The following is a 25,364-nucleotide window of genomic DNA, read 5'->3' as shown; positions in this document are numbered from 1 at the left end:
ATAATCATAAACCCAGATTATGGAGATCAGATCAGAAGTCTGAAGTAGTCCATCCCAGCTTTTAGCTCTGTCTCATGTCTAGTTGTATTCTGTGTATGATACCCCTCAGAGCAATGGATATAGGCAAAGCATAAAATAAATGAGGGGACAATTTTCAAAAGAAAAATCCAGATATCTCTAATGAAACTTAATTTTGGGTGGTTTCCTGGACACAAAAATAGGTGTTTGCAGCTCTTTGATAGTTATTTTAAAATACCCTTGTTTTATTGCACAATTCTAGTCCTATGTCTTAGGAGGAAAGGAGACTCACCTGGACTTACAGGTGGTTTTAGATTAGCTTGTCTGGTCTGAATGTCAACACCAACTGGTGCCGTTAAGGATAACCAGTCGCTGCTGAAGCAAGTTAATTGTATGAGGGCAGCTAATCATTATTCACAAATAATTTTGGGGTTGTAAATCCACAGATGTCATGTCCCTCAGTGAAAGTGTATTTTTAGCTGTGGAGCACATTGGCCCTTCCTGTCTCTGTTTGCTCTGAAATTAACATTAATCAACTTTATGCATGCAGTATCACCCCAACCAGGTAATTACAGCAAATTTCGAGAATAAAGACAAAAAAAAAAAAAAAGTCAGGTTTAAAACTCCTTGCTTTCAACCTTGAGTGTTTGGTCACTCATTTCTTTTGGTATTGTGTCTAGTACTCATTAGTCACATTGAAAGTGAAGGATGTATGTGCCTGGAAAAGTGTCATTTTCCCTAGCACATCAATCACTTAATACAAGCCATTAGCTCTCCCTACGCACCTGGCTTGTCATAAAAATAATAAAACATAGGCTGCATATAAAATGCTCTGTGAGGCAGGAAAATCATCCCAGAACTCTTCCATGGACTGACAACTTTTGCAGTAGCAACCTTTACCTTATGTTGTTGAGAATGGATGTAGTTAGGTGCTATATTACAGGCAAATTTCATGGAGAAAAGCAATAATATTTCAAATTATTACCACATAGAAACCACCAAAATAGTTACAAACAGATGCAAACAAACTTACATATCTTGCTGTGTTCTCCAAGTTTAGAGAAGGAGATGAAGCCTCAGTGGTAGAAGACTTTGTTTAGCCAAAAGATGCCACATGCTGTGACTCTGAAGATCTCAGTGGAGCTACAAAATGTGGCTGGTAAGTTTGATATAAATTAAAAATGTTTATTTTAGCAAAACCGACAAACAGCACTATACTCACCCCATCCCTCCACCCAGCCCCCGCAAAAAACCCAAGCCCAGAAAAAAACCCAACAAAAAAGAAATTTGTTGCATCTTCATGGAAAATCTTACTTCCCCTCCCAGACAACTACTTCAGGTGAAGGAGGCTATTGGGCCATTTTTCATTATATGTGCTGCAGGTTTTGGGTTTTCCCCATTTTTAATCAGTGACTACAGTGCAAATTGATGTTCAGCAAAGTTTCCAGCTCTGGTTCCTCTGCAGCACGTATTTGCAGGAGTTAATACCTGGAACAGTGTTGCCCTTCCTGACATTTATAGGAAGTGCATTTCCTATTTCAGAAAGGAGTTCTTGACCACTGACGGGTGATAGCTTTGGCTCAGCCCAAATGTGAGCAGGAGGACAGCATACACAGCAAAGCCTGCTGCTCCTCCAGAATTTCTAACAGAGTATTAACATGTCTACCTCACCTCCCTGACTATTGCACCATTCCTGGACTCCACAGGTTGTTCAGCAAGCTTTTCCTCCTCTCTGACATATGTCTAATGGCACAGGTCAAGAACCTGAGCACTGCAGGCCAGTTTTGATAATAGTTACTTTTTGATAATAATTACTTCCGTGTCTCTGCCATTGGGCTAATAGCTGCTGTTCCTTATATTCAATTTTATGTCTCAGAAGTCCTCCTGTGGCCCACACGTTATATCCCAAAAGGCTCCCCCATTTTCAGGATAAACAGAGGCAGCACAACCTCCTTTTCTGAGAATAAAACTTGATTTTATTGTGTTTAGCTGTAAGAAGCTCTCCATCAGGTGTTCTCAGAGTCACACCTGTATCAGGCTGCTCACTGCCACCACCACAGCCAAGTGTGCCAGAGGCACTGAGCCTTGCAGGCGAATGGCCAGTCAGCTCCAACAAAGCAGAAATTCCCCTCCAGCTCTCTGTCTTTAAACCATTGACCATCCCTGATGGACTTTGTTCCTCAGACCTTCTGCCGCATCCCTTCCTCACACGGACTTGTGACAACTCTGGGTGCCACACAGTAAATTTTTGTCGTGGCAAATCAGCCTGTCAGAAGACAAAGAAGTTCATAGCCTCACCCACTCAGTGGGATGCATGACTCAGATAGTGATAACTGGTGAATCATCTAATAGTCACCCGGAGTGCTTTTTGCATGAGCACTTGCAGGGAAAACCTTCTGATAGTACCTAGGTGGTTCTTCACTTTCTGTGTCAGTACCGAAAGTCAGCTAATGACACCACCCGGCACAGAAGGAAGGGGGAGGTTGGCTGCTCAGTTTTCAGCTTTGTTACTCAACTGAGACAGCAGTCATTGCAGAAGTTCTCAAATTATTACTTCTCTGAAGAATGACATTTTTGACATGATCTTTTATCTCAGATTTATTAATAATTGCCTCTATACTATTTGAAAATTCATCTGGTAGGGGACAATGTAGATTCTTGACCAGATTAGTAATGTCACACAATATGATACATGCATAATGCCCATAACACTAAGCTAAAAGAATAGAAATTTATGAGTATTAAGACAATTGACCATTATACCAAACACAGGTAGAAAAAATAAGTGAATATGAAAGCTATTTCTAGAAATTATTAAAATTTAGAACTTTTTTCTTCACTTTCTTCATCACTCAAGAACACAACAAGTATCTTGTGATCAAAACTGACTTGTCCTTCTCTTAGGAGCACCAGCCATTTGATTTTTAACAGTCATTTTTTGTTTGAGGCCCAGAGAAAACATAACAAAATTTTTAAATCATTCATCCTATCTGGAAGCATATTTGCATGGTTCTTCTATTAAACTGTTCTTACAGATCTGCAAAGTAAATATCTTTCTTTGCCATGTCTTCCTTCAACATGGAGCTGCCAGGTTCCTTAATCCCACATGTTTAGCTCTGCCATATCCTTTCCACTTACACAATGGTCTTTTGAAAATGGCTAACCAGTCGTTTTCAGTATTATCTGCAATAGAACACCTGTTTGAGATTTCCTAAAGTGATGGGAATATCTATCCTCAAACACACTGTTTTGCCTCATCTTTCCTGGATAAACTTCAGTTCATCTTCATCTAAATAACTCATTGCTGATGATCCCTTACCTTGCCTGCACCTCATTACAATGTATGTCATTCATTCCAGATCTAAATTTATCCCTCCTGCTCACAGACATCATATTATCTGACTGCAAACTACTGAAATCAGAAATGCTGAGTCCTAAGTCTGAGGTTATGGAAAATTTAGTATATGTTAAGAATAATCCCATATAATTAAAGCTTTCTCTGTTATTTTTGTCATGTTCCTCATTTAAAGTGTCAGCTAAACATTTCAGAGGTCAGTGTCAAAAACTATTAGATTTTGGCAGTTTCTGAAAGCAGGATGGGCCACAAATTGTCCCACTAAGTAAATCATACTGGATGGCTCACAGTAATGAGATACCAAGTTTGTTTCTAGGTCACTCACCTCAAATACACTCTCTGGTTGCCAGTTCCTGAAATTCATTGTAATCCAATTGTGCTCTATGTGCATTCAAAGGTAAACAATTTGGTCACCTTACTCTGTGACCAGGGTTTGAATGATCATGTAAGTGGAAACTCACCATCATGTCTATAAGAGATAAAGATATCTTGACAGAGGTCAAAGTTTTTAGAAACTCTGTAGGGTAGACGGTGATTGCACAGAGACTGAACAGTATTGCAATAGATGGCCTATTGATACTTTCACTTATGGTCTGTTATTCCTTTCTTTTGTGGACCTGGACTGAAAGAGAAATTATCATAACCTTAGTCTCCTTTCCCCAGTCTTTTGTCCTTCCTGTCTTTTTCTGTTGGGCAAACCATCTCTGGGTTTGCACGAACTCCAAGTAGTTGCCTGAGATGAGCTTTGGGCCCATGCCTTAACAAGTGTAGTAAGGCAGATCTGTAATTTTTCTACTGGCATAAAAGCATTTGAACAGACAAAACTGCACATGCTGGGAAGCGAAACTTTGCAAATGCAAGTACAATTTAATTAAAGCTGTAAAGGGGCCTGAAGGAGAAAAATAACATATTATTAGCAGCTTGACTCTGTAGCTGGCCTTAGGTCTGTACGACAAGCCAGCTGCACTTTTGGTGTGAAAAGGAAGCTGGCCAGTGGCCCTTACCCAGCTCAGCTACAGTCTTCCAAAACACACCCTTTCTCATGCCTCACATCCTTGTGGCGCATCTAGCATTATAAAAGCTTCCAGTAATACTGTGCCTCTGGCCTACATAAAATGAAAGAAATTCAAGTCTGAACTTGCTTGCTCTTGCTTTCAGAGGTAACAAATGAACAGTGCTGTGCTAATAGAAATTCTGCTATACAACCACAAGGAGAAAGCCTACCATTTCTGAGCAACAAGCATTTTTTTCCCTTTAGCTGTATAATTATTCTTTTTTCTGATGGTTACCAGGCACAGAATCTACCAGCTACTTTCATTGGTGTACCATGATGACAAGCTTTTGTCTTTACCATGGATGTTCAAAAGACCATAAGAACATTTTGGATCCTGTTGCAAAGTTAAAGACATAAGCTGGAGCCTGACTACTGTCTACTAACACTGTTGGAAAGTTTTGGGATGTTGAACAAGTTGCATAATGGCAGAAGTGACAGCTGATGAGAATCTACTCAATCTTTTCTATATTCCCTGAGTCAAGTGAATAGCACAGGTCAGACCTAGCACTTAAACACCCCCCCCCCCCCCCCAAAATTTGCAACAATGATTGGAAAGAAAGTTGGAACTGCAATGCTCATCAAAGAACAGCTCCAGCTTTTCTTCTTCTTGGCCTCTCTGCTCCAAACTCATCTACCTCCATCCTTTTCTCTGAGTACTCTTAATGTAATTTAAGAATATTATGGAAGAGAATGATATTTACAATTGCCTAACTTGAAAGTTGGGCAATTATCTATTTTTTTTTCTCACTGATCATCTGGAATGAAAGAACATGGGGAGGACTGCAAAAGGAAGTGGCCTTTTAGAAAAGAGTGAGTGGAAAGGAATCAGTCTGCTTTATTGAAGACTAGAAACAGAACAGGAAAGGGCAAAATAAGCCTTTTATAGGATGTGTAGGTTCCATGTGTACTTGTATAAATTAAGCCACTTATACATTCATGGGTCCTTCATACACATTCCATAAAGGACATTCTCCTAAGTGAAGATTTCTGAAGAACTAGACAGCCACAGAAGTTCACACCTCAGATCACAAATCTGTGGGATGGAAAGCACGGCTACCAGGTGGCATTTCCAGCTCCAAAGGCAGAGGGTAAAGACCAAAAGGATCAGGGTAACCTTGTGTCTCCTTAGCCACTAAGGGGGACCACACAATGCTTGCTAATTAATATTTTATTCAGACAGAAATGTAGGACTAGGGAACTGCTTCTGTGCCCACCAGGCAGTAGTGACAAGACCAGACTGTTCCCAGATGAAAAGAAGGGAGTTGAAGAGAGGTGAGCCATGCGGTGCCACTTGGTCTGGCCAGAGAACAGGCCCTCGTCCCATGGAATTTGTTAGCACAGGCATAGCCAAAGATTTCAGGCAGTCTCCTTGCCGAGTTGTGGGTCCCTCTTACCCCTCTGATGCCTTTTCTTCCACTTTGTGGTACCTTGCTCATTGTAGCTATTCTAAGTCAGATAATACAGGCTGTTTCTAGATGAAGGACCATGTATTGAGTTTTTGCACAGGTGTAGCTCTGCGGGGCTCCTTCCCATGTATTTCTGCCCTTTCGGAGTCTCTTTCTCTGTGAGTCACAACAGTAGTAGTCAACTGATCTGTTAAACTAAAGTTCAGTTTACACACATTCAGAAAAAAACTGAGGTCTGTAAACAGTGTTTATGGGATGGAGCACAAAAATTAATTCACCCAGATGTATGGAGCAAAATTTTCATCAGCACATCTCACTTTGTGACATTGCTTGGACTCTGATCATTAATATGATTCTGCACTGGTTTGTCCCCAAAACTAAGTGTAATTTCTCAAAAACAGCAAGTGAAGTATACACCAGTGTGTGTTATATGGATCTAGCTAAAACACCAGTGGCTAGACTGTGCATTGTGAACATCAATCAGTTTATGTAAGCTCACTCCTGAGATCTCCAAAGAGACCACTGATGAAATACAAAGGGTAAGAAGTTTAAGAGTTACAAGGGGAAGGAAATGCTGAGAAAATAATAGAAAAATCACAAATATCATGGAAAAGGGAGGGAAACAAGAGAAGAGTGATGCAGAGCAAAAAACTCCTTTGTTTCTAAATGAGTGCAAATTTTCCCACCAAATAGTTTCCTGTTTACTTGTTGCTATGAGGTTCAGTTAATGGGAAATACAATAAATGTCAGTCCACTAGATAATGGAGAATAGGTTTTGTCAAACATCTTTCAGGTCATTAGAAACACAGAAAAATAGGTACAGAAGGAACTTCAGAGTTCATATCCTCATTGAAGCATTGTTTGGTTGGTGAAGGTAAAATAGAGTAGACCATAATGTGTTTGACATAGCACAACACACTCTTTAAAGAGCAGCACTGCACAACAGCTGGCTCTAACTTTAAAGCTGGCCTTGTTTTGAGTGCGGGTTAGATTAGATGATCTCCAGAGATCTCTTCCAAGCTAAATTATACTATGGTAATACAAACAAAGTGGTGATAAATGGATAAAGGATTAGTGGAGGGAAAATCTGAAGCAGTCTTGAATGGAGATGAATGCTGGTCATTGAATAAATGTTCCTATACAGGTGGATGACAGATAAAATGTTCTGCAGCATTCTGACAATAATCTAAGGTCTAATACAGAACTGCTCCTGGCAAAATTTGTAGATGACATTGATGGGAGAGCTACAAAAATTATTCAAGGACTGGAGCAAGTGCCTTACAGTATGAGTCTCAGCAAGATCTACCTGTTTAGCTTCTCTACAAGTAGACTGAGAGGTGATTTTATTGGTGTGTAAGCACATTCACGAGAAGATAATACCAGATAGAGGACTTGTAAACAGAGAAAGGCAGAATGAGAACAAGGGGCTGCAAACTGAAACCAGGCCGACCATACCTATGAGACACAACTTACCTTCTACAGTTCTTCCTTTTTTTGCAGGAAGGATAGAGGCAAAAAAAGATATAACAAATAGCAAAGGCAATGATTGCTTCTCTCTTCTGCCTGATAATAATAGAAGATAACAGGTTCAAAAAAGAGATGGGTAAACTGTAATGGCCCATGACTTTTCACCAAGACTACTGGCCCTACAAATGAATTTACATTTACCCCTATGCTCTGCTTTTTGCTTATTTCTTTAATTTAAGAGCTGTTTGTTTCCATCAAACAGCTTACTTGTCAAGTCCTTCATGATGCTGGGACTGAACTCCCAAGAGTGGACGTGGTCTTGTTACTGAACAAGAGGGTGAGTGCTACTTAGAGCACAAAACAGTGATGTAGGAGGCCCTCGCTTCGCCTTTGCTTTCCTTTGTGACTTTGGATAGGTCTATTGGGTGTAAATTCTCAGAGGTACTCAGGTGGCTTAATGCCCTCTGAAGCCAAGGATTGTTTTAATGGAAACTGGGTGTCTCTCTAGCTTTAAAGACTTGGGTTTGAAATTTCTCTGTAGAGCAGCATAGCTCCACTTCAGACTTGCCAAGGAAGCAGCACTGCAATACTATTGTAGCATCTCCAGTAAGCAGAGTATCTATAACATGCTTTGTTTGTTGTGTTGGTCACTTGATCATACTAAGGTACCAATATATATGCCCTACATGATTAAAATCATAATCTGCCTCTCACAATTTCCTCTATCTGGATTTTTTCAAATGAAATAATAATATAAAAATTCTCTCAAAGTAAAACGGCAGCATTTAATTAGGACTGTAATATTGTCCTGGCATTGCTTACAGGGTGTCACCGGTTGTTCAGGTCAAAAGTCATGGAAACATCAACATATGAACCATAGTTTTATCTCTATTGTTTTGAATCTCAAATAATCTCTATTTTTTCACCGTAGTGTGGACTGGCAGGCTTGATAATGTTCTTTCAACATCAAGCATCAGATGGGATAATTTTCATACCAGAGCCAGATTTTTAAAACCAGCTTTATTCCAAACTAAGGGGAAACATCAGTGAGATACTTGTGTTGGAGAGTCAGAGCACTGTTGTCAGGTGTACCTGGTGCCTGACTTCCATGTCAGGTATACAGCATCACTGACATCCCTGTGGTTCAGCTGGGAAAAAAACCCCACTCTTTCAAATATGTTTAAAAACACATTGTGAAGTTTGGTAGAATTCAATGTCTTATATGTTTTGCCTTGACAACATTTCAGCAAGGATTTAACCTACTTTGCTCACATGTTTTTCAATCAATATGGATCAAAAATCCACTCAAACAGCACTAAAATAATTAAATATGTGGCAAGTTAGCAAAAATGCTAGAGTTTGGGGTTATTTTGTAGCTCAGTATGCCTCTGTTATGTATTTTAAACAGCTATCTTAAGCACATGTTGAATTTGATCATATATATATATATATATATATATATATATATATATATATATATATAAAATACCTGAATTACAAATTGTTGACATAACAATCAAGTGGCATGAGTTTTTTGGGGGGGGAGTCACAGTACTCATGAGTGGTAAAACCAGCAATGACTCATAAAAATGATCCCAGACAAGTACAAAGATATGGGGAAGTAGATGAAAATTTCAAAATATCTGCTCGTGCTAGCAACCTGTTACTTCTCCAAGTATTCTCAGTGGTTTCAGCATGAGTCAGAGCTTGTCAAACTAATCATTCACACACAAAAGTAGCTTCCTACACCAGTTGCCACAGTATATTTTACTGGTTTAAAACTCTTGCATTACAAGTCCTTTCAGGACAAATGAGTCCTGAGAGGACTCAGTGTTGGCCTGTAATATAAGCCAAAGAAGATTTGGGTCATGAGGCGCTGCATACAGCTTCTAAGACATCAGGTGCATTTCTCCAGCTTGCCTTAGACTACTTTGTATTTCCTCCCACTGGCCCGTAAAAGCTGTCTGAGTCTTGGGTTTGGACTCTGTACAAGGGTTTCCACATTCCCATCTTGCAAGCTCCACTCCCAAAATGTAATCCTGCTGTTTGGGACTGATAAGCAGTGCAACTCATGGCTGAGCTGACTTTCTGCAGATGCTGAAAATGCTCCTTCTAGGAGACATTATAACTCCTCACACAGACCAAGTCTGCAGACATCCATGCTCAAGGAATTTTGGGAATGCAGTACCAGAACAGCTGCACTTGGCCAGGCAAAGAGTGAATTTGGCAGACATCTTCTGAGAATAGCTAGTAGTGGACATTAGGAAAAAGAGTAAACAAACAACTTCAAAATAGAAAGCCTCTCCACATCATTCTGTATATAGAATTTCTCAGCCAAAGATTGCATCTGGATCATCTCTTAAGTGTTGAAATGAGATTGAAGAAATACATAATCCAAATAGGAAAATAGTCTGCTGATACCTTTCCTCTTGTGTTTTATCTGCTCACACAGCTTTGAATGTCATATATTGCGCAGCCTTTTCATCCTCACAACAAAGAAAGATGCAATGATCTCTAACACAACTCCAGGGTGAAACAGATTCAGCTTTCCCAGACCACCCATTCATTTACCTTAACAAAAGCCTGTACACATGTTCTTCTAAGAAAAGAATCATACTGTGTTACTGTTTGAATATGATGAGTTTGACCATCTCAGTTCTTACAGAATTTCTATCAGTTTCTCTGGAACTTGATTATATCATTGACATATAAGAGTGAGATCTTTTAAATCAAGATATATATTGATATTGATTATATATAATTTTTTCCTGAATTCAGCACAAGAATAGATATATTTTCTTTAGAGTTTTTGTCATCATTATTTCTCTTCTGATGAAGTGGGTTGTCTCATTCAAGAAGCAGGCTCATCCTCCTTCCATGCGCTCAACCAATTCATTCATGCGACTCTGTGTCCTCTGATATTTCCTGAATTGTGAGGGTTATTTAAGGTTCTCTTCAGCGTCACAGAGTATTCACAAGTCAGGTTTGCCCTGAGGGTTTCCTTTCAGATATGGTTACCAAATATGTTCATGGTCTAGCACTTCTGTAGGATTTCCTACAGGCCTTGCTGCAAAGCCAAATATAACTTCCTGGAAATAGTAACTTGAATAATGTTTGTTGTTGCATTGCAAATTCCTGTATTCTACACTTTTCATTTCTTCTGTATTTCCAAACCTCCTTCAAGTTTCCCTTTCCTAAAATGGTGACTTCTATTAATTTTCCTACAGGCACCTCTCTGTAAGGATGAGGGGAACATTCTAGTAAAGGAGTTAAAGTTTAATCCAGGTGATGATGCCCATATTCCAAGAAAGGAAATCAACTTTTGGGAGAGGTTTAGATGCCTAAACTGGTGAATACTTTCCTCTGCAACATATAAGGAAAAGGCTGCAGGGAAAAAAAAAAAGAAAAAATATCAATCAGCAAAGCAAGTTCTCAGCAGACAGAGTGCAGGGAAAGGATAGGAACAGCCATGTCTTGTGATGGGCTAAGCCAGCAGAAAAAATTAAAACAGTGCAAAAACCAAAGAAGTCAGCTGGTCCTTGGTATAGGAGAAGGCAGCCCAGATGTGACTATAGAACTACATCAGTCTCTTCCATTGCTATCAGGAAGACCAGCACTATTGTAAATTGGGCAAAGATTTGGGCTCCGTTAGAATTAAAGCAAAAGTGGACTAGGAGGAGCATTGCTTTCTGCAAAAAGTGCAGGAAACATCTTAAGGGAAAACATATTCTTGCATTTGCTGCAGGGAAAGAATAACTGGTTTCTAAATGGAGAGAATCTGGCTATGCATACATTGAAAATTTCACTTGGGGATAAAGTCTCTAACCATCAAAAAAGTAAGACTGCAGAACATCTCCTCTTTCAAAGTACTAGGGTAAAGAAACTCACTATTTTTAAGACAGAGGTGGAAGGAGTCATATCTTTGGTATGACTGATCAGGCCATTGAACAAAACAGGCTAGAAAATTCCTTTAAATTTTATACTGTGAAATAAAAGCAAAAGTGAGGGACAAATACATCCAAAGCCTCAGTGGAGACGCACACCATAGCTCATTCATAATTTTCAAAAGCAGCAATTTGCAGCATCTCCAGCACAGACTATGTACTCAGAAGAGCATACACTCATGTTGCAGAGCTTAATCCAAAAATTATTTCCTCTTTACTTGAAGAGGAAATTGCTCTGATTGCTGAAGTAACTCTAGCTCTCCAGGCACCAGTATGTGCCAATACTTATCTTCCCAATGCTTCTGGTGTGATACAACTCAGTCAACCATTTCCTACTTTTGGTTTCACCAATCCCAAACAGCAGTTCAACAGTGTCTGTGAACTTGTTCACATTGCACTGTGGCAGCTTTAGTGCCCAGCTGAGCTTGTACTGTGCTTAGCTCTATGTCATAAATTTTATATGGCAGCTGCTATGGAATTGCATCAGGTGGGAACAGAAGAACTGAAATGTGTGTATAACATACTTTGCAGAAAAGGCCTCCATCAAAGACTTGAATTAATCATTGAATATTATTACTTGCTTGAAAAAAATCCACCAAACTTGATATACTGCAAACTCCAGGATTTCATCATAAATTCAAATATATTTCTAGCTCTGCAGTCAACAACACAGGCTGTACAGAATCCTAAGTTGCTTAATAGAAAAATCAGAGACAGGCATCACAATTTGCATTGCATTAGTTCCACCTCAAGGAAAAAAACAGGAGGAAAGTAATGAAATGGAACAACTCTCATATTAAGCAGATAGCTATTCAAGCTAGAAGAGGAGTAGAAAATAAGCTGAGAGAAATAAAATCTAGTCATTCAACAGCTTAATAACCGAGCAGATTAATGTCATTGAAATGGTGGTGATTTTTGGTCATGAAGATGAAGATGGCAAAAGGCTTTTAATTTTTTTTTTTTTTTTAATTCCAGCATTATGGTAACAAATTAAAATTACGTGTTGATATAGCCTTACCACGGAGCTGTTTGGTTTGAACACTGCCACCTCCGTGGTCCCAGGAGGGGACCATGCTTCTCCACTTCCAAAGACATCTATGTATTCCTCTGCTTGGTTCTACACAACCTCTGGGCTCCCCATAATCTTCAGTGAAAGACTGAAATAAAGTAGGGTAACATGACATTAAATAAGTTAACATAACATGCAGAGTCAGACCATGGATAGAAGCGGCCCCATATCTGGTCTCTTAAGATACCTTTAAAGACACTCTTTAATGCCGTGCATAAATGAAGCGTGTAGTGTTATTCCTACCACACAATGACCTGTCGTAAGCGTTCTGCTCAGCTAAGAAGGAAGCTTACAGATTGTACTGGACGTCTTTGGCAAGATTTTGGTAGCAGGGGGGAGGAGGAAGGCAGGGCTGCAGAGGCGACCCCTATGGGAGGAGGTAAAAGGCTGCCCCGTGCCAGTCCCAGTCAGCTCTAGCTGACCCACAACAGTCACCCGAAGGGACTGAAGCCCCTGGAGGACTCGTGCCACAGCAGGAACTCCATGAGCAGGCTGTAGCCCATGGAGGACCCACACCAGAGCACAGGAAAAGAGTAAGAAGGAAGGAAGAACAGAAGAAAAGAGTAAGGAACAAGGAGTGGCACAAAGAAACCACTACACCCTGACCCTGATGTCCTGTGCTGCCTGTTGCTTGCCAAAGGGACTGACTGTAATCTGTGGTGATATCAATGGAAAATTCTAGGAAGGGGAGTGGGAAGGTGCTTTCCTTAAGTGTTTGAATGTTTGTCATCTTTGTTTTTCAATACCTGAATCAGTGTCTTTATTTAGATCCATGAGTTTTCTTGCTTTTCTTCGTATTTTCTTCCCCCCATCCTGCCTGGGGAGACTGAGGGAGCAACTGGGTGGATATTTAGCTGCCAACCAGGGTCACCCACCACACACTCAACAGCAGTAAGTTTTAGTGAGGAAACACATTATTTCAAAAATCAATGTGTTATTTTATTGATTATTCTAAAGCAGTTGAGTCTTTTGTCTTTTCTGCTCTTTCAGAGTTTTGTTTCAGGTGCCAGTGTTGTGCTGGGTCCCAGTTTTATCACAGAGGAGTCTAACATTTGTGGCCTGAATACCATTGTCTTGATAATAGATCTCTACAACACAACCAGTGTCTGAAGTTAAGTACAATAATAGATTATATGATGAAGTAACAATTGCTGTGATGGTTGGATGAGTTTCTAAAGCAAATTTATCGGATGGGCCATATCCACATAAGGACTGAGTGGCATAACTCCACTGATAACTTCCAATTTACGTGCCAGTGGGAGCACAGTTCACAATCCCTGTACTCCCAGGCTCACCATACAGAGCCCTGCTATTACAATAAAACTTATCATGTTGACCTCCAAGGCTAAGGTGAAGCACACCTTTAGATATAACATCACTAGTAATGAAAGGTAGATGGGGGAAAAGGGCATTTTTTCTCTTCTGAGTAGATTGGGCATGTGCTCACCCAGCTCTGTGATGATCTCTGATAAAGAATATTTCATTTTGGTAAAGTTAAAAATGTTTGGTCATCACCCCAGGGGCTGAATCCTTCAATCTTACTAGCTCTGAACCAAAGTCATGAAACTAAAAGTGACTTACTGGACAAGATTCTCAGCTGCTGGAAATTGGCACAGATCCACTGAAATTAAATGGATCTATGCCAATTTATACCATCTGGAGGCCCAGCCCTGCATGAATAAATGTTAAACAAGCTGTTTTTAAACTAGGAAAATAATTTCACTTCTAACTTGCCTTCCAACATATCCTTAATAAATTGTCTAAACAAATTACATGATAATTAAAAGGAAAATACCTTCCCAAGGAAAATGTACTGCTCCTGTCCTTTCAAAGGTTTTGAGTACTTCATTCTTGTAAAAGAGATCTTAATTTCTTTTGGCAGGCCATTTTGAATATCCTCAGAAAATTCACAAGTTCAGGAATGCATCGTCCTGTCCTTCATTGGGAAGGCAACTAATCAACCTAAGTCTGACATAGCTTAACCTGGAATGAATACCAAGAGTGTGTGGGTTACAGTGACTCCTTGGGCCCCATTTCACTGAACTCATCATTCAGATGCATATCATTGTCACACCCCGCAAGCAAATGCGCCAGGACATGCTCCTTCATGGGTAACATTGAGTTATCTCAAGGGAACTAGAGGGAACAGAAGACTATAAAAGGAGATAAATCACAAGGGTACACAAATATACAGTATAATCACACTGTTTCACTCTCTCCAGGGAAAGCATCTAGGTTTACCAGTGGAATATTACAGATGTTGTAAATGTAAATTTTCTCCAGTTCCAGTGACAAAGAAATAGTGAAAAAAAGGTATCCTTCACTGTTCTGGTTTGGCCCTTCACGAAGATAAAAATGAAGTAGAAGCTGTGAAGTACACAAAATATAGATAGGCTTATTCAAAGGATATGTCCTCCATCATGAATGCTGACTGAAAATTAACTATGTTCTGAAGAACAAAAGGAGAAAAAAAATCCTGAGGCTACCAGTCTCAACCAAATATAATTTTAGATAATCACAGAAACATTCTGAAAATTGTCAGAGGGAGAAACCAAGATGATGACTAGTTGACTAATCTGTTTCAAACCTTATCATTTGTCATATCAGGTAACTAACTAGTCATGAGTAATATTTTATCCTAGCAGCTGACTTACTCCTTTTATTATATGGTAATGCCAGGACTCAGCACAGCTTACAACAAAATATTTCTGAATACTTTGAAGGGTTTTCTCTACTGAATGTCAGTACCAAAGGCAAAGGACCACTAACCACACTAAGGCACTGGTCTGGCAAACTGTCTAGGATGTCCAGAAACAGAGCAGCCTGACACTTGTCCTTTGAAGTGAACAGGAACAGGTTTGTTTGGGTTTTTTTTTTTAATTAATGCTTAGAAATGTGGAAAAATATGCAATGGGTTCTGCAGTGTGGTGAATTATTAATATTAATGCTATTCTTATTTATGCTTACAGAGACTATTTTCTTGGTATTGTTATATAATAAATGACAAACCTTATGAGTGATATGACCTTGAGTGATAACCAAATGATGATAACCCTGGGCAACACTATAAAATGTGCTTACAACTTGACCTTGCCATCCCATAAGTGAACAGAGCTGTGGGTAGCACAGGTAAAAACTAGGAACCTAATAAGGGCACTCACTTCCCTGAATTTGCGTTCTTTGCAGAAATGTAAAGAAATGTAGAGAAATCAAATAATGTAATCATATTTGCAAAAACCTCTGAATACAGTGAAATCAGAAATGTCAAAATCTACACCTTGCTGACTCTTGTGGTCATTTCAGAATAATATTAATGTTTAAAGCAATGTCAAAATAGAGGACAGTATTTGTTTTCAAATGTCTGACATACACTTCTCTCCATTTCTTCCAAGTTCCATTGTTGAGTGGAAAAAGCACAGATTTCCAGTGATGTAAAAGCAACTCACAGGCCCAGCTGCACAACCAAAGACAACCAAGTTACTGGGACTTAAATGCAGTATCACCTGCTAGATAAACAGAAGCGATGGTGTCATTGTCCAAGTTTTGCATCTTTTCTGTGGTTTTTTGAAATCAAATGGAGGCACTAAATATTTACTGGTCTTCTCAAAGAAGTGCCTAAATTTTTCCAGTTCCAAAATGCAGACAGTACTAAACCAGATTCCTTTTAAAATGCTCTGAAACATAAAAAACTATATCAAGGTTCGTGACTAATGACTTGCAATAAATTAGCCTCTCCCTCCTCACTGACTAGTGTTTAGTACAGGACATAGGATGAGGTTGAAACATTTGAAGGTTTAAAGGGAACAGATTCATAGAGATATCACTTAAATGCCATTTCCTCAGTGCTATGAAGTGATAAAGACATGATGAACATGGTGCATACCAAGGTGGATGTTTTATGACTGTTCATTCAGGTGTTTAAAAATAACCCAGCATTATTGCAAAATCTATGTGCCATTTTTTATACCAGCAAGCTGCAGAACTATTCGTTTCAGCAAACACCACCCGAGGGAACTTTCAGTGAGGAGATGAAAAATGTTATAGGCTTGGGGTTTTGTTTTTTTTTTTTTATCTTTGCCTAATTGTGTCTCCATTTTACACTACACTCTTTATTCTCTGCCCTTTTGACATAGCCAGCTGCCTTTTGGAGCTCTGTGAAGAAGCAGGCTGGCTTCACGCTGTAACAGGCACCAGCTCCCAAAGCCTGGTCTGTTGATGAGTCACATTGCTGCTGTGTGCCCACAAGCACATCGCACAAGTTCCTACGCCGCTTCCTTTCAAACTGCTGGGGAGCAGAGGGGAGAAGTGTGTGTGGAGCATAAACTACAAAAACAACCTTGGTAGTAAAACCTCCTGCCCCATCATAGAGCACAATAACCAGTGACACAGTGGAACGTCTGCTTCAGTCAGTGCAGGTTCATCCTGTTATCCTCTGGGCAGCCAGGGGAAGTGACGTCAGGCACACACAGCTCTTGTTTGAAGGCAGGGAAATGCACCAAGACATTTCAACTCAGGCAGGAAGTCTCTTTGTTAAAGACTGGGTTGTGCTCACGTCAGGCATTGATCAACCCCTTTCCCTGGCTGGCCATCCCCAGCTCAGCCTGGGCCAGGGCTACCACCCTCAACTCAGAGAGTGTATTGCCTTTGGAGAGGCTCAGTGCCACCACAGCCAGGCTTGCTCTGAAGAACACAGCCAAGCTGTCAGGAAGAAATTTTCTCACACAGCCCCTGCTCTGTAAGCTCTTCTTTAAGAAGAAACTCTCCTGAGCTGACAAAGGCTTAGTCGAGAACATGCGTGCAGATCAGCGTCCCCATTACCACACTTCAAAGCTGCAGCTACCCAAAGCACCAAGCCTCAAAACCAAAAACTGCCCTAGTGCCACACTCTCCTGAATCCACATACACCCTGAGAATTTCCATTTTCTCTATCATTTGGCAGTATCCAAATATCAAAACAGCATTATAAAATGGTCACTTACTGGACATTCCCTTTCAGACTGTCATCATGTGGGGAAACACATGTTGGAGCACTCTTGGCATTCACCAAATTTTCCTGTGTATGCTTAATGAGGTTTTCCCTCTCCTGTTTTCAAATGCCACTCCACCATTCTTCCAAGGGTCATTTCATCCCCAATACATGTAAATCCTCACTGATACCCACAGCCCCATAGTTGTTCAGGCAAGGCACGGAACAACCTCTCAGGAGACCAAGCCCTCTTCTGCTCTTTTGGGTGTTCCAATTTGTCTCTAAATAGTACTGAGCCTTCTGCCCTTTTTAAAACACGTCTTTGCTCACCTAAAACAGAGCTGAACTTTAGAGCTTAGGTTAGGACAATGTGAACTCCTAGTGACTAGTCATGGCACTCCCTGTACCTGCTCTGGACAGCCTGCTTCAGCTAAGCCGTCTGTGAAATCTCAGTTATAGATGCCACTAGTGAGAAAATACGCTTCATATAATCCATCTCTCTGGACTGCTTGAAAACAGGCAACCTGGCAAAGACTAGTTTAAGGAGTGTCAGCCTGCTCGCCGAAATTAGATTTTAATGAAGTGTCCCTTTTCACCATGAGATCAGTAGAGGGTCCAAGGTATTTCTGGGGGCCTAAAAGTGGGTTTTTTTCTCTTACTACATACTCCAAATGGTAAAAGCCTAAAGTCCCTTCATCCTCCTCACCCTTTAACACTGATGCCAGCAGCTAGGTACTTGTCTGAGCTACAGTGAGGGGTCAAACTACAACCTTGAGCTAAGAGCAGCAAGGGCTCTTGAAAGCACAGGGCTGTTTTTGGTGCAAAATTCAGACTGGTCAAAATCCCAATAGGAGAAATTTACCTTTAAAATTTCTACCCAGCAAGAAACTGTAAGATGTAAGTCAGGAGATAAGTAACATCTTGAAAGCCTCAGGTTCCTCTCTGCGCCACCAGAACAGGTGAGGCATAAAGTGTCCCTGGTGGAATGCATGGCAGGGATGGTCCTGGAACAGCACCACATTGGACTCTGCAAAACCCTCGCCTCCAAAAGGCGTGGAAATGCCTACACATCTTTTGGTCTGATAACTCTAGGGAAGCAGTGGTAGGTACTTCACTGTGCTCACAAGGAGTGTGCAGAGTAGTGACATGAATTTCCCCTGGGGTCAGAGTAGGTAAACTGAAGACCTGTAATCCATCCAAAGAGGAGGTCATGGTGACATCAGCTAGTACATAACTACATCAGTGCTTTCCAGTTTGCTGTTTCTTGGAATGAAAGCATGCTGCAAAATACCCACTGCGCTCTCTGTGCTTGGTCCACCAGCAGCCCTGTTCATTGAACTACAGAATAAAGTTGTTGTGGCATTTAAAAGAGGCTTTTTCCTCCCATATAACCCAAAAGCTGGAGTTTAAAATTCCTATTGTATGAACATTAATATGAAAAGAATGCTGTCTCCTATTATGGAATTGTGTTATAAAACTGGAATGCTGTCCCCGCCCCGCCTGGCTCACAATCATCTGGACTTTGCCAAAAATCATCCTGTACTACAGAACGTGTGTCTCACGATGGGAACTGCCTCCTGACTCACAAAGACAAGAGGCCTCAAATGTGTAAAGCTGGCAGAGGGGTTTTTTTAATCTGTCCATAACAATCAGGCGACGTGCTTAATTGCTCTGAATTCTGATCTCTCCTCTGTGTGCAGCCTCCCGACCAGCAAGCTGCAGCTGTGTGCCTCTGCTTGTGAACTGCACCCATTGTCCCTCCCAGGAGACTGAGAAGAGGTCCAGCTAATACGCCTTTGTCTGCCCTTCTTGGTGCTCTTGGCTTGTAAGCAGTGACCTAAAAACATTATGTCCAAAGTTCAGAGCTTTGGAAAGCTGTCAGGAGCCTTCCTCTTCAGTGCTTTGAGCTTTAGCAGTGCACCTTGAAAAGGCAGTGTGTGTGAAGGGACTTTCAAGCATTCTTTGTATGCAGCAGGGCTTGTTTCTAAAATCCCTCTTTTAGAGCAGCAACTGCAAAACAAAATTTCCAAAGCCAAATTCTGACTGCAGAAGTGCCCATGTTTGGAACTGAGCTCCTCTGGACATTGTCTGCTGGTAACCCACTGGAGCTTGTTTACTGAATTAGGGATTGATTTCGTCTAGCCACATTCTAAAAAATCTAGATGTATCATTTATTATATGTCTGTGCATGTCTTTGCTTTAACAACTTGTTTCTTGCTTCAGATTTTTCTTTCCCCACTATTTCAAACACCAAAGTTATCAAGTCAGCTCAGGAGCAGCCTCTTGGGAGGGCTTTTTCTTCTCCTGCCCACAGGGCTACATCACATACCTCATAACCCCAGACAAGAACTGGTAAAATTGCCGGGGTATTTTTGAGGGAGTTTGTTCAATTACACAGAGCACATTCTAAGCCATACAGCCAAGTCCTCCTCCGCACAGGGATGATGTAAGCACATCCAGGAAACTTGGGATGCCAAAAATCTCAAACTGGAGGAAATATTTGCAGGTCGACATGGCTGCAAATTGGGCAGAATTTAGGACCCTGAGGAATGTTCCACTCACAGCTTCAACCCAAGCCTAGAGAAGACCAACACAAACAAAGACAGCACTGGTCAGGTCCCAGAGCACTCTCACTGGGATGGGCTGAAAAGCAGCTTTTCAGACCGGGGCTGAAGAAAGAAACATTTTTACCAGCTTATGTGTCAGGAGGGTGCACAAGGAAAACCCAAAAGGTTAAGAAGATGAAAATTGCTAGGATTTTGCACTGACAAAGCTGGATAAATTATTTGAATAGAGGAACACTGGATGTAAATAAAAATAGGATTGTACTACTCTGACAGCACTGGGACGTGTGCCAGTGGCAGATACCAAGGCAATAGATGGTCAGGAAATATGACACATGGACCCACTTGATTACTTGATAGATGTTTTTTAAAGCCTCTTGTCTGCCTTCATTCAAAGTTATTTCCTATGTGGTTCCCAAAACAAAGGAATCTCTGGCAAAGATAAACAAGACCGATCTGCCTTCCTCTGCAGGCTAAAGCAAAGATCAGAAAATACAGCCCAAGCAGAGAAAATTAAAACACAGAAGAGGAAATGCCAATCATTTTCCTGACTAATAAATGCTAGGAGGAGAAATCCAAAGTTCACAGAAGGACCCGTGTCTCTATGGAGTCTGTATATTTCTTCTCTCTGCAAATCTCTGAACTCCAAAACACTGACAGTTCAGTTTTGCCAATTAAGCAACTTTTTAATGCTTCTGTTGCTTTTACGACATGTGTCAGCTGACCATGCAATCAAACCAAATAAGACTACAATGATAAAATAACCCGCATTAACTAATTATCTTAATAACAACTCTGTTAAGAGTGAGACATCTGATAGAAGAGATAAAAGCAATAATAAAAAGGCACTGTCAACTGCATGAACAGACTTGTGCTGCTTCCCAACATGATGCTCCAAGGATATTAACCCTTGGACTTTTGGGTGAGAAGTCTTGGGAGGCACCAAAGGGTGAGGTTTTCTTGAGACTTTTAAGGAATTCAGACCACAGGGATTAAAACTAGGGAAAAATTTGAGGGTGGAAATGAGATAGGAAAGACATGCTAACAGAGCTATTTCCTCTGTTGTCTGTGAGCTGCCTTCTGCAGCAGTATGTAAACAGGCTGGGAATGAGCCATACCAGAAAATAAACACAAGATGTATGGAGCAGGCTACGTAGTGAAATCAGACTTAATACACATAAGACATGAAGGATCACCCAACAAGATCTTCCCTATTCTTCATCAGACCCTGCTGATCTCAAGACACAGGAATACTGCTGTCCCCACAGCTTGCAAGAGCACCCAGCTTCCCAATTCTGGTGGAAAAGCACACAGATATAACACCAAGTACCATGTCCTTCAGACCCAGAATGTGAGCTGAATCAAGACAGAGACAGTGTCTCATTTCCTCCTGGAAATCCTTCAGAAGTCTTCCAAGATTATCCCCAAGGGTGAGACTAAGTTTGCCCTACGCACAGAGCCAGAACAATCTGTTCCACACTTTGGAGCCTGAAATCATCCCTCAGTGACTGAAAACTGACCTGATTGATGAAAAACACTGAGTTGTGCTTGTCAGGATGACAAATAGAGAATCTTGAACATCTCTGATTTTTCTTCCAGAAGATCTGATCCAAAAGTTTGCTTCTGCACTGAAAGCTAAAATAATAACACATCCAGGCAAAGTCTGCTTTCTACAGCCACTCTTCCTCATGGTGGTGTCTGTGATGCTCTACTGGCCTGAAACCATCAGAAGGTCCACTGAGACAAAAAGCTCTGTTAGTCACTTTAATTAATCTGGAGGATGATCTACAGAATGAAACAGATCCAAAGACACCACAACAGATCTTAGGGAGGATTCACAACACCAACTTAGAGGATCCTGCTTACTTGCCTTCACTGAGCATTCCCCTCTATACTCAACCTAAAGACATGAAGCCTCCAAAAGTCGTGCAAGAGCACCTCATGGGTGGGTTGTTGTCTTTCTTCAATGACTGCCGAGGGAGCGTATGGCAACAGTTACAAAGGCTAACATTAGCCTGGGAAGGCTAGTGTCCACAAGTTTTCCTTGTAGTCAATGAAGGGTGAGAGGCAGCTTTGGCAGGAATTTCATGGTACCTTACAGCTCTGCACAGCTTCTGCTCAGAGTCATCCTTCTCCCCAGACTCTTCAAACAGGGAGGTGAGGGAAAGTGGCATCCCTGGATCAAATACACTCTTTATGTATAGCAGGCTGAGCTCTCTACATCTGCCATGTTAGTCTCTGGGAGTACCTCTGGCCCCAAACCTGGCCCACTGTGGGCCGTGCTAGGGATGGCCAGTTTTGACGACATCAGCAGGAACAGCTGCTGTGTGTGGCTCTGTGTACACCAGTTTCCTCCAGATGGGTAAGTAACAGATTGTGTATCCTGTGTCATATTGCTACACAGCCCAGTGCAATGCAGCATCTAGGTGTTCAAATTACATCTTTATTTCTCCAGCTCCTGCGTCTCCCCAGCTGCCCTGTTGGCTTACACTGGTACATGTGGTCAGTGTGTGCTGTATGTCAGAGGCAGACTCATCGCCATGGGTGGGCAGAGGGGAGGAAGGTAAAGGGCCTACACGGCACTGCCACTGTCACTGTGACTACACCCAGCCCAAATCACCCCCATTTCCCACCTGGTTTTGGCATGTTTCTCAGGAAACAGTACCCAGGATCTCCTCTTAGTGCAGACCATTTTCAGGTAACAGGTGGGGGAGTGGTTAGAGAGACCTGAGTCACCCCTTGTAGTCATCACATATCTGAATGCTGTAGATACAAGCCTTCAAGTGAAATTAGATTTGAATCCAACTGAGGTCTACCCAAGAGTTAGACAGGACTTTTGTAAAATCACCTGCACCGTCCCTTCACCCCAACCCACGTTCTGGGGCTTTCCCACCACCAGAAACATGAGTGCACCACGCTTGTGAAACTCCTGAATAGGCAAGAGGCTTCCTTCTCTTCCTACAGAGCAATCTTCATTATGGTAAACGAAACAGGCTGGAGGAGCATCGATCTGCCTGCTCAGGACTTTCACAAGTGCACTCAGCCCCAGGGCACAGCCCAGCAATCCTTGGGACCTTTCAGGGGCTGGCAGAGCTGCAAGGTCAGGTGTAGCCATGGCCACGGTGCAGCGGCCACAAGGAGACTCCTTCCCAGGTCATGCAGAGCTAGCACTGACACCAGTCAAGAAAGATGTCATCCAGTAGCCAAAAGGCTGTCTCTACTCTCCTGGACACATCCATGCCCACCAGGCTATCAGATAGAATGAAAATACCACGTTTCCACCTCCAATGACTAAGCAAATGTGGACTTTCATCCCACAGAACCTCAGTTTAAATTAGGAGAGAGCAAAAGTTAGCTGGGGTCTTGTCCTTAAGAGCACCCACGTGGAAGTGGATATGTGAAGGGGAAAAGGACACCTGAAAGACATTGTGAATTGAGTGGGTGAGAGGACTGGGAGTTTGCTTGCCCAATCTGTATTTCTCAATCTTTTCTAGGTTCAGCTGTCACTTCCACCTGAGGGTTATTTACCATGTTCAGAAAGCACTAGGAAATGGAGGTGTCTAGTACAGAAAAAATGGCAAACACTAAGCAATGGAGTTCCAGAAATTCCTGTCTCACTCCAAACTCTCTATTTCAAGACACTTTGGGGTTATTCTGTGACCAAAGACTGTAAAAATATGTACGTGCATAGAAGTTATCTTAAAGCCTTGGCCATGTGGTCATTCCCTCTCCTCTTCAAACAGACTTCTCATCTTTAACAGGGTACAGCAAAGACTTCACCCCTTGGTGACTGGGCAAAAATAGGTCAGGCATCACAGATCACCTTCTTCCCAGAAGGGCATCGCCCCAAAACTTGCCCCAGTCACGAGGTATGATTAGCTGGTCGAGCAGACCCAACACCATCTCCTTCGAGCTCTTTGCAATATTCTGCAAGCTGGCATTGGGAAAGAGGGCATCCTGGGTCTCAGAGGCTACACCTGTGTTGGGAAGATGACCCAGGACAGGGCATAGCTCAAACATGAGCATGAAATCATCAAAACAGTTTAAAGGCTACCCTGCTCCCTAGTGCAGTTTGCTTGCTTGCCAGCTAGCATTTTCTCAGGCAGTGCCTGGGCATGATTCAGGCACAGAATAGGCATCCTTCCTGACAGGGAACATGGGTGAGACCACCCAGCTTCTGGCAGCAAAGAAGTTTAGCCATACACACAGACACATGCAAGCCATGTGGTACCACTTACCCTCTGAGTCTGAGTGGATCTGGCCTAATAGCCAAGAGCTTCATCTCATGGAGAGGCAAATGCTGCTGACCCAGACTGCACACAGATTCTGGCAGCCATGCATTGGAGAGAAGTAGCCCTCATATCTACACTTTCTTTCACAGATGTCAGGTGTCAAAATATCTTTTTAAGTATACAACATCTCATGGATATTTCTCTTCCACTATGCCAGCTTCTTCCAGCCACTGTCCCTCCAGGGAAGGGATAACATCCCAGTCATGCCAACAACCCCAGACCACATGCAGCATTAAACAAGGAAAATATTTGCACTGTTGACAGTTGTCTTTTCATGTTGTTTAATAGCTGGAAATGGAAAGCAGACATATGAACAACCAGAATGTCTTTGGCAGACTAGCCTTGCTTCCTAGGCTGGCAGCTAAAGGTCCTTCTTCTGTATCAACCGGTGACGTGATGGGCAGCCTTTAAACCAGTCACATGTCTCCTTTCATACAATCTCTTGAGTTGGAAGGGACACACAAAGAGTCACACTCTGGCCCTGCACAACCCCAAGAATCACACCACTTGCCTCAGAGTGTTGTGCAAACTTTATCTTTCTTCTCTTCTAAGACCTGAAGTCAACAGGAGATTTTTACACTCTAGTGACTAATTTGGAGTGTATTGGACTGCACCACAAACCATTCAGCACAGGGGCAAGCACACCTTTTTTCTGGAGCCTTTCACAGAAAAGGTCAGTCATGGAGAGAGTAAATATGGTAAGTACAACTTATTCCCACCAGAATCAGATTTATACATACCTAGTAATTAGCCTTAATTATACAAAATGTAACTGATAGACTAGGATAAAGGAGTCACTTATAACACTACTTGTGGCAAAAACAATGGCATAAAAGTAGAAATCTGCCCCCCACCCGCCACAGATTATGCATGGACCTTCTCAACATGCATTCTGGCAATCCAGGTCCTTCCAATTAAATTACATCAGGGAGTCATTACAAATAGTGTGGGTCCTTTTTCATTGCTGCTTCTGACTAACTGATGTGATGCTGAAGTGTTTCTCGCCATAATCCCAGCCTACATATCCTAACCACTGAGTCAGTATTTGACTGAATCTCTCAAATCAAAACAGTTTTGTAGCAAATACTGCATGTGGTTTTCATCCTGTGGGTTCACCAACTTCAGATAATTATTACTTATATTACTCTCACTACATGGGTCAGTGCGTGTGTGCTGGCCTTGGGCAGGGTCGTTGCACTGCACGGGGAACAAAGATGCCTTGCATTCCA

At 41.6% G+C, this 25,364-nt stretch overlaps 1 long non-coding RNA gene across 2 annotated transcripts; it reads left to right on the top strand.

The window, feature by feature from the left end:
* The first annotated feature begins 488 nt into the window (after positions 1–488).
* On the top strand, positions 489–13,664 carry LOC138108705 (uncharacterized). 2 transcript variants are annotated; one of them, XR_011150059.1, is made up of 3 exons: positions 489–583; positions 1,074–1,177; positions 13,304–13,664. It is a non-coding gene; the product is annotated as an uncharacterized lncRNA (long non-coding RNA). The 2 variants fall into 2 exon arrangements; XR_011150060.1 differs by lacking the exon at positions 13,304–13,664 and adding an exon at positions 12,220–12,397.
* Positions 13,665–25,364: the final 11,700 nt, after the last annotated feature.

Source organism: Aphelocoma coerulescens, chromosome 1 (assembly GCF_041296385.1).
Source record: "Aphelocoma coerulescens isolate FSJ_1873_10779 chromosome 1, UR_Acoe_1.0, whole genome shotgun sequence".
NCBI lineage: Eukaryota > Metazoa > Chordata > Aves > Passeriformes > Corvidae > Aphelocoma > Aphelocoma coerulescens.
Note: the sequence above shows the minus strand (reverse complement) of the source record. Positions and strands in the feature narration are given on the sequence as shown.